This window comes from Malus sylvestris, chromosome 1 (assembly GCF_916048215.2).
Source record: "Malus sylvestris chromosome 1, drMalSylv7.2, whole genome shotgun sequence".
Lineage (NCBI taxonomy): Eukaryota > Viridiplantae > Streptophyta > Magnoliopsida > Rosales > Rosaceae > Malus > Malus sylvestris.
The window spans coordinates 6304483-6314993 of record NC_062260.1 but is presented as its reverse complement, the minus strand read 5'-3'; the positions used below and the strand labels follow the sequence as shown (position 1 = coordinate 6314993).

Here is a 10511-nt window from a genome sequence, read left to right as displayed (position 1 = left end):
TCCCCGAGCTTGGTATGACAAACTTCATGGTGCACTTACCTCTTTGGGATTTACTGGATCTCAATCTGATCACTCCTTGTTTGTCAAGACAGATCCAATGGTGTTCATCTTAGTTTATGTTGATGACATTATTGTCACTGGCCCATCTACGCCTGCCTGTCAACAAGTTATCACTCAACTTCGTTCTATATTTCTTATAAAGGACCTTAGTGCCCTCCACTATTTTCTTGGCATTGAGATGAAACGGTCCTCAAAGGGAATCTACATATCTCAAACTAAATACATTTTGGATTTGTTAAAGAAAGCTAACATGGATGGGGCAAAACCTTGTGCTACTCCTTTGAGTACATCTCAGCTTGATCATACATCCCTTATTGGACAATGCTGCTCAATACCGATCTCTTGTGGGGGCACTTAAATACTTAACTTGGACCCGGCCTGATCTTTCCTTTGCTGTGAATTTAGTTTGCCAATATATGCACAGTCCTCGTCACTCTCATTTTCAAGCTGTCAAACGCATCTTTAGGTATCTTAAGGGCTCTCTTGATTTGGGATTATGGTTTCCAAAAACCTCATCTTCTCCATCCATCACTGCATTCTCTGATGCCGATTGGGCGGGGTGCCCTCTTGACAGAAAATCCACTGGAGGTTTCTGCATTTTTCTTGGTTCCTCTCTTATTAGCTGGAGCGCTAAAAAGCAACCTACTATTGCTCGCTCATCCACTGAGGCTGAGTATCGATCTCTTGCCAATACTGCTGCCGAACTCACTTGGATTTGCAAACTTTTAGTGGATATTGCCTACAAATCACCTTCTCTTCCACAGCTGTGGTGTGATAATATCTCTGCTCTTTCTCTGGCCAAGAATCCATTGTTCCATGCTTGTACCAAGTGATGCGTAAAATAACTAAACACACAAATTAAACCCTCTTTTTGACAATTGTAGTATATATGTAAGTAGGGTATCGTTCTAGGCCGGGGATTAGGAGGGATTGCTAATCTATTCTAAATTAATTTAAAAATATTAAATAAGACTCAAGGACACAAAATTAGGCTAAAAACTCTAATAACTCGAAACACACTTAAAATGACTCAAAATAATGGAAACAATTAAATTAAACACTAGGAACTGAAATGGACGGAAATTAAATTAAAAGACTAACAATAAAGAAAACTAACTAAATAATATAATTTAATAATGGATGGGTGTTTGGTTTTGATGAAAAGTAAATTAAACTTAATTAAATTACAGAATTGACAAAAACATGAAATTAAGGTGAAAGGATAGGTGATGGATTAGCTAGAGGGTTCTTCTCTACACATGACACATATGCAACCTAAATTGATTTTCAGTTGTTCTTTCTATAAGTTGTGAATCTCAAAACTCCAGATTAACCGTGAACAGCACTTTTTTAATCTTCAAGTTTTCCTTAAGTTATTGAATTGGACGAGAAAACGCATACAACAATTCAAAACATTCTTCAAAAGTCCCCTACGTGAAAAGCACAATAGAGATACAATCAAAGATCATTAAACTTTGTGAAAACTATAAGCATTGACGAGGCATTCGTAACTATGAAAAGCATGATACTCTTGCCAAGAATTTACTTAACGTGATTGTGACTAGCAACCTTTACTACTTGTGAAAATAAGTTCATAACGATTAGGTGAAATTCACTTATATTCTAGCATCAAATTCATGCATGTAAATTAAGCGTGCACTCTCAACCAACATACACAAATCAGTTTTTATACGAACGGATAAGTAAATTGAAATCACAACTTATGAAATCACAACCGAAGGTAATCAATTCATATTACAAATATATCCATGACTTTGAATTAACCTCTAGCCAAAATAAAATTAATTACACATTATTAAAACAAAAATAAAATAGGAGTTTGGAAAGATTAAACCGAAAGAAAGGATCTGCTGCTTGGACTCTGAACCGCATGGACTCTGAACTGCATTTTCATGCTGACCTTCTGTCCTGCCAGTCAAACTGCCAAAGGCAGCTTGTGACCCCCCTGCGACTCTTTCCCGCTTCTGACCTGCCCTCACTTCCTCTCACCTCTGACTCCTTCACGCCACCTGTCCGTCTCACCTCCTGCTGCCTTGGGTAGCTACCCGCGCCTTGCTCCTCACGTCCCTTCTCCTTTCCTCTCTCGCAAGTCTCTCTATTTCTGTTTCTCTTACGCTGCCTAAGGCAGCTCCCCCTCCTGCCTCTGCGAGCTGACCTTCTGCGAGCTGCCCAAAGGGCAGCTCTCTTCTCCCGCTCCAAGACCCCCTTCTTTTCTTCTTATTTCCGCGCCTTCAGTCTTCTCTGTCTCCACGCCTAACCTCCTCACTTCCTCCTTATTTTATTCCCCCGCTCATCAAGGCTGCCAGACAGCCTTCCTTTTATTTTTCTATTCTATTCTTAGCGCTGCCCAAAGGCAGCTGCCTTTTTTCCGCGCCCATTTCCTCTCTTTTTTATTTACTTCATCAGTCCTGCACGTTTTTCTCTCTTGGATTCCCTTATTTTATTTTCCTTTTTCTCCTAGCTGCCTCGCTGCCCTCAATTCTGTCGGTCTTCACAGCTTTCCACCTGCAAGGGCCCGCATCAATCCCTTCTATCTCTCCTCTTGTTCCAAAATTATTCCCCCAGCTGTCTCCCTATTTTTCTTTTCTGACCTTTTACTTTTCTTCCGCTGGCAGCCTACCTTCTTGGATTCTCCTTTCACAATATAATACAAAATTGATTTGTATCATAAACTCTAAATTAGTAGCAGTTTGGGAATTAAGAACAAATTCAAGTAACAAATCCAAAATCAATATTCTATGAAACAATCAATTCAATGCATATAAAATAAACCAAAATAAAACCCAATCCAAAAATAAAATCAATATTCTTTCTGTTTATTATTTAAAACTCATTTATGCTATTTTTATTTTCTTTGCATAACAAATCCTATAAACACAAAAATAACATAAATAGCTCAAAAATATAAGGAACTAACCAAGAAAAGACGAGTGAATTCGAAGTAAAAATATATATAAATATGATCCGATCACCAAGCATGTTGAGTTGGATTACCATTACATTCCTGAAAAAGGTTTTAGCTCGGGAGGTTTCTGTTCATTATATTTGCACTCAGCAACAGGTTGCAGATATTTGTACCAAGGCTCTTGCTAAGGACCGGTTTCATTATCTCAGATCCAAACTCTCTCTTCGCACTCCTCAACTCAGTTTGAGGGGGAATATTAAGGATACTTATGTAAATGAAAGAGTTAGTTAACACTTTAGAAATATAGTTCAATATTTGTTAATCAGTTGAAATGTGTAATTAGTTAGTTAGAGTGGCTGATGGTGACTTGTGTAAATGAGTTGTATATATACAACTATCTTGTAATTTTATCAAAGGAATGAAAAGTTATTCTTTTCTAATAGACCAGGCAACAAATCTTACTTGATGGGCAAGACAAGGGGAGTTATGAAAGAGACAAATCTAGCCCGAACACGACTACAATAATTTTTTGTCATAATCTGGATTGTTCACTTTGTAAAAAATTCATCCAAATCGTAAGACGCTTCAGCATCTTTTGTGCCATAAAAAAAATGAAATGATCATGGCACCAATCAAATGGATAATTAACTGTGTACAAGTGATCTGAATTTTCAAAAACAGAAGTTAATTAACAACATAAAGAAGAAGAAGAAGAAAAAAAAACACACTTTTGGGCAGATTATTAAAGGAAAGGGAAAGTTGATATCATTTTACATGTACAGCAGGAAAAATGATTAAAAGAAAAGAAGATTGAGAAGCTGGTGGAAGATGATTCCGTTGGATTCAATTAAGCAGAGAAGAAACAATTGGAGGCCTCAAGACGAACTTGGCTTCTGGGCTCCTTCGCCCAACTGAAAAACTCCATCTTTTGGTGTCCAATCTTCTTCTGCAGGGTTTGAGCCAAAACCGAAACTCAAGAAGCCAACTCACTCTTTAGCTGCTGCTTATGATTATCATCATCCTTTCTTCCATTCTTCACCCTTCTCTCATACTCTTCAGCTACCAAAATTGCAATATCTGTCATTTCAATCTCTCTTGCTCTCTCTTAACTTGCTCTGAAATTGTTGAGACTTTGTTGATGATTTGAGTGACGATATAATGTTGCCTGTCGGTGGCAATTATTTATAGGAAAGGAACTTGAGATGCTAACAAAGTGGATAAGGCTTACAGTTTAGTGGGGGCTCACTATTCTTCGCGATTCTTACAATATTCCATTATTTTATTTATTTATTTAGTGTGGGCGGTTTCATGGTTTTGTGGTTTTGGTTTCCCCTTGATTGTTTTTACACTTATTTTTTGTTACACTTTTACAACTTGATTTTGATGTTATTTTGTCATATGTAATTCAAAAGTTATTATTTTATTTTTTTAAACTCAAAATTCATTTTATCTTGACTTGTGGATCCTCTCTTTTTCCAGAAATTCAAAAGTCGCCCCTGAAACATATGTGGGACTCACCAGCTAATAAGACAATCACATATGTGCCAATGAATTTGATTATAAATCTCCACTGTGTGTTAACATTCAACAATCATAAAATATTAAGTTTAAAAGAAATTGAAGAGATAAAATATAAAAAAAATAAAAATTAATTAGCCTGGTGCACCCACATAACATAATTAAGACAATGTAGAGTGAATTTTGAGTTTTATAGAGTAAAATGATGACTTTTAAGTTTCAAGGGGCAAGATGAGATCAAAATTGAGTTTCGGAGGACAAAGTAACGTAAATTTTGAGTTTTAGAGAGTAGAATGACGACTTTCAAGTTATAATAGACAAAGTAAAATTAAAATCAAGTGTCGTAGCTAAAAATTAGCCTTATTTTAATTAAACATGCGGCCGGTGGCTGTTGGAAATATAACTGACAGTGGGTAGGCATTGCTAAAAACCTCTAGAGGCCTAACACATGCGGTGTACAACAGATTTAGGGCTGGTTTAGTATTGCTGTGCTTTGAAAAAAAGCTACTGTGAGAATAAACGGTTGTGCTGTGAGAATAAGCGGCTGTGAAATAAATCAGCAGAGTGTTTGGTAAACTTTTTTGTAAAAGTGCTTTTAAAAAAAAAAAGCAGTCTGATAGTGGGTCTTTTCATTAAAGGAGCACTGTAGCTCCATGTGCTTTAAAAAAAGCTAGTTTTCCAAATCTGCAAATAGCAGCTTCAGTTTTTTCCTTTGATTAAAGCTTATTCTCACAGCAGCTTCCAAAATAAGCCATTTTTTTTAGTTTACCAAACACCTAAAACCCTCACAACTTTTTTTCATGGGTGCTTTTTTTTTAAGCACCTCACTCTCAAACCACCCCTTATATCATCCGGCATGACATATATACACTATTTTATGTTTGACGACCTCCTCAAGCATCAAAGAAATTCCATCAAAAGAGTATGTATTAAGAAGACTTACATGATATGAGTTTACCATCATATGATGTTTTTGTGTAATAGTATATTGTTATGTGCAAGTTTTTTTACATAACAATAAATTATAAAACCTTAATGTCACGTAACGGTGACTAAGTTTTATGTAAGCTGCTTTCTGAGTAACTCAAAGATTAGGAGTAAGATGTTTAATTAGGATTAAAATAAGTTAGTAGTTCAATAAATATAAAGAAAATTAATTTAGAATTATAACAGTGGGAAAAACTAATATCACTTGGAAACAAATTATAATTGTAGTTCAACACATATATGTGCCAAATAAATGCATTGTGACGACCCGTCTCTAATTTTCCTATGTAATTTCTCCCCAAGTATGTGTATTGACGGTTATGCCCTTAGTGGCGAATGACGTGGACGTGTTTATTTCCTCCTTATTTATTTTATTGCCTTCGTAAATAAATTGTGCACGTTATTACGAGACTGCATAGATTTTACCAGTGTAGAAATACCTATTTCGGATATACTTCGATTTCCTTTTACTAGAGAAAATCCAAAACCCTATCCTTGGATTCCCTAAGCCTACCCGTGCGCCCCATCCCCCTTTATTATACTCACCAATCAATCTCCTCAATTCACCTCAAATCAAGCAATCTCATCTCTCCCTCATTTCTGTCCACCAATCAGAAAAAGAGAAAAAGGGACACACTCTCTCTCTTCCTCCTCTCTCACTCTCTCTCTCCCGTATACTCTCCCTCTCTGCAAACCCCCTTGAGCGAACCCTGAACTTCTCAGATCGAACCTAAAAATTACCCCATTGTACTCATCTCAGTCTCACGATCACAACCTTGTCCTTGAAACCTAGTTTAAACAAGTTTTGACTCGTTAACTCAGAAGGTCCTAACTCGGGCAAACTGAGTTCGAAGTGTTTTCGAACGAGTTAGGATGTTTTGAAGCTTGGGAAGGCTTCTACACAACATTCTAAGGGTCCTAGGCTTGTTTTGGAAGAAGGTCGACATGAAACGATCGAGTTTCAAGAAGTTCACTTTTGGCTGAAACTTTTGAGGTTTTTTCCGGTGACCTCCATCCACTTTTTGGACTCTAAACAGGTACAACGCCATTCTACACTTCATTAGCTTCAAATCCATATAAAGTGGGTTAAAAATGGATGAGAAACGAAGATATTATGTTAATTTGAAATTTTCCTAGAAATCCGACGAAAATTTAGTTGCAAACGGCGGAGTGGATGGCAGAGACGGCGAGGACAATCGAAGAAGGTGATGGAATAATCCGTCAGAGTTGACGGAATATTCCTAACGGCATCAGGTAACACCGTTAATCTCTGTTAGCATTTAACGGAATATTCCTAATGGTGTCAGTCAAACTGACGACACGTGCCTGCGCGTGGGGGCACGTGAGCTATCCAAAAATTATTTTAAAAATTTAGGGATGTTCGTGACGTCGAGTAGGTCACAATGGTATATTTAAACTTTAGGTTTGAGCAAACTATGGGGGTTTTATTTAGGTTTACGTATATGTGCTTTAATTAATTCGAAATTAGTTATTTCACATATAGGGGAAACGTATCCCGAGGACGTTCGAGGCCAAGCTAGGCTCGGGGGCTACGACCCAAAGACGTACTTGTGAGTGGGCAGTTTATTTTTATATCTAAACATATTTATAGTTTCCAGAATTGCAAAAATACATCACTTTACGTATATATTTCCTAATAATTGATAATTGCGATATAATTATGATAAATGCTACTATATGGCTAAGATATTATTGTCATGACATTCACACATATTTGGACATGTTCATCTTGCTGCATAGGTGTTAGTACTCGCCTCAAGGCCTGGGCCAATCCTTCACGTGTATGTTCATATCGCACCGTTCGCTCTCCTTGGATCCAAGTTAGGTGCTAGTCCTGTCAGGTAGATTGCATTAGGCAATCCGACTTGTTTGTGACTGTGCTCCTGCACCAGCCTTCACGTGATACATAATGACTTGGCATATTTCTGGTTATAATACTATTATAATGTTGTTGATTTATTGTTTACATACCTACGTAGTATGTTTTAAGGAAACCATACTTGTTTTACGGTGAAGGATTAGTATATTCAAAAATAAAGGATTTTGTATAAGCATTGTTTTGCTGACCCACTCAACTTTGTTTTTCGCCCCTCCAGGTCCTAGATAGCTGTACTTTTTGTGGTACTCGAGGAATCTTGGCAGTTCTGACATTCTCTTCTGTTTAGACATACGAACTTATCACTATTATGTAATAAGTGTACTTTAGTTACTTTGACTACTCTTCTATAGTCTCACTATTTATTACACTATAAATAATTGTAGCAGGTTCTTCCCTTGATTGCGCGCTCTTTCACTATTTAGTAAAATTAGTTTCAATTAGTCTTGAAATTATTCACTTTTTACATCACTTACCCTTATGGTTACGTCACCTCACAATGATGGACAACGTCCTTTGACCTTTCCAAGTCGAGGTGTGTCATCTTGGTATCATAGCATAGGTTTAGATAGTTCTGCACTTCCTGGTGTGTTTTAACTCTTGTTTTCTTATGTCAGAACTATGCCACCTCATAGAAAGCCATGTCCTTCTACTGAGAATAATTTTCCGGATTTTGGACAATTTGGTGAGGCTATTGCCAATGCTATTTAGTCTTCACTCCATCCTACCCCAAGGAATACTCTGGGCATTGTATCTTGCCTAAAGATTAATGACTTCTTTGGTAATGAAGGGCCAGAGAAATCAGAGATATGGTTCGATCATGTTGAGAAGACCTTTCGAGTCATGCATCGACAGGGTAATTTTCCCATAAAGAGATGGGTCGAAACAGCGACCTGGTTCTTTTGTTTAGGAGCAGAATCTTGGTGGGATCAGGAGAAGAAACCATTATCTGATGAGGATGCTAGGAATTGGGATGTTTTCAAGCGGATATTTCAGACTAGATTTGTTCTTCCGGAGTATTTGGATCGTAAGAATGATGAGTTCTCAGATTTGAGGTAGGGTAAGATGTCAGCTACTGAGTATCGTCGAAAGTTCATAGACTTATCTCGTTATTGCCCCGAGATTGTTGTTAAACCCCGGGAGATGCTTCGTTTGTTTAAGAGAGGAACTTGTAAGAAATGGTGTTCTATGGCAACCACCACTCCTTGTGCTACGTATCAAGAATTCTTCGAGGTCTTGCTTCGGGTTGAAGATTTGGAGAATGCTCCTGACGATGACGATGAGGATGTTGGCAGAAATGCCCAGAGGTACAGTAACAGGGGGCAATCATCACTTGGTCCGAGAAGGGCTCAGAATTTTAAAAAGAGTGGAAACAACTCTGGATCGTCGAGCAAGGGTTCTAACTCTGGTACACCTCAAAGAAGAAGCAGATTCGCTGGTGGTTCTTATTTTTAGAATCAAGGAAACTCCAGCAGTTCAGGTGTTCAATTTTGTCACAGGTGTAACACCCATCACTATGGCGAGTGTAAGAGAGGAAACAGAGGTTGTTTCACTTGCAGACAGACAGGGCATATGGCCTATAATTATCCTCAGAATCAGAAAAATCAGCCTGCTAATCTACCACCTGCAATCCAACTACTGCAGTTTCCAGCACCTGGTAATCGTCAGCAGATGGTGTGAGAATTACTTGACACACAAATTAAACCCTCTTTTTGACAATTGTAGTATAGATGTAAGTAGGGTATCGTTCTAGGCCGGGGATTAGGAGGGATTGCTAATCTATTCTAAATTAATTTAAAAATATTAAACAAGACTCAAGGACACAAAACTAGGCTAAAAACTCTAATACCTCGAAACACACTTAGAAAGACTCAAAATAATGAAAACAATCAAATTAGACACTAGGAATTGAAATGGACGGAAATTGAATTAAAAGACTAAAAACAATGAAAACTAACTAAATAATATAATTTAATAATGAGGGGGGTTTGGTTTTGACGAGACGTAAATTAAACTTAAATAAATTACAGAATTGACAAAAACATGAAATTAAGGTGAAAGGATAGGTGACGGACTAGCTAGAGGGTTCTTCTCCACACATGACACATATGCAACCTAAATTGATTTTCAGTTGTTCTTTCAATAAATTGTAAATCACAATACTTCAGATTAACCGTGAACAGCACTTTTTTAATCTTCAAGTTTTCCTTAAGTTATTGGGTTGGATGATTGCATACAACAACCCAAAACATTCCCTACACGTTCCCTACATGAATTGCATAATAGAGATACAAGCAAGAATCATTAAGTTCTATGAAAAACATAAGCATTGACGAGGCACTCGTTACTATGATTTGCATGAAACTTATGCCAAGAATTTACTTAACGTGATTGTGACTAGCAACCTTCACTACTTGTGAATATAAGTTCATAACGATTAGGTGAAATTCACTTATATTCTAGCATCAAATTCATGCATGTAAATTAAGTATGCATTCTTAATCGACATACAAAAATAAGTTATCAATCAAGCAGTTAAGCAAATTAAATCACAACTCAGAAATCACAACTGAAGGTAATCAATTCATATTACAAATATATTCATGGCTTTGAATTAACCTCTAGCCAAAATAAATTTAGTTACACATTATTAAAACAGAAATAAAATATAAGTTTGGAAAGATTTAACCGAGAGAGAAGAGTGTTTCTGTCTGTGCCTTTGAACCCCTGCGAGCTGCTCTCTGACCTCACGCTGCCAAAGGCCTTCTGTTTCTCTCCTCTGGCACTGCAGCTTTGCTCACGCTGCTCAAAGCAGCTGTCCTTCTTCTCCCGCCCCTTATTCTTCTTTCCGTGTGCTGCCTAAGGCAGCTTTCTGCTCTCTCTCCCCATGTCTTCCACTTCTCCCCTCTGACCTCGCTGCCAAAGGGCAGCGTTCTTCCCCCCCCCCCCGCCTTCTGCGCTCAGTTTTCTCATATATGCCCGCTGCCCACCTACCACGCTGCACTCAGCAGCTTTCATTTATTCTTTTCTTCGTGCTCCACTCATTCTTTTGTTTTCTTTTGTTCCACCCAGGCAGCCAAGTGCTGCTTTTCCTCTTTTATTTTATTCTTCTTTTTGGCAGCC

General features: G+C 37.6%; 1 long non-coding RNA gene across 1 annotated transcript; it reads right to left on the bottom strand.

Annotated features, from left to right (window-relative positions):
* Positions 1-1744: 1744 nt before the first annotated feature.
* On the bottom strand, positions 1745-10124 carry LOC126624551 (uncharacterized). Its single transcript, XR_007624154.1, has 2 exons — positions 10008-10124; positions 1745-1845 (listed from the first exon to the last, which is right to left on the bottom strand). It is a non-coding gene; the product is annotated as an uncharacterized LOC126624551 (long non-coding RNA).
* Between the last annotated feature and the right edge of the window lie 387 nt (positions 10125-10511).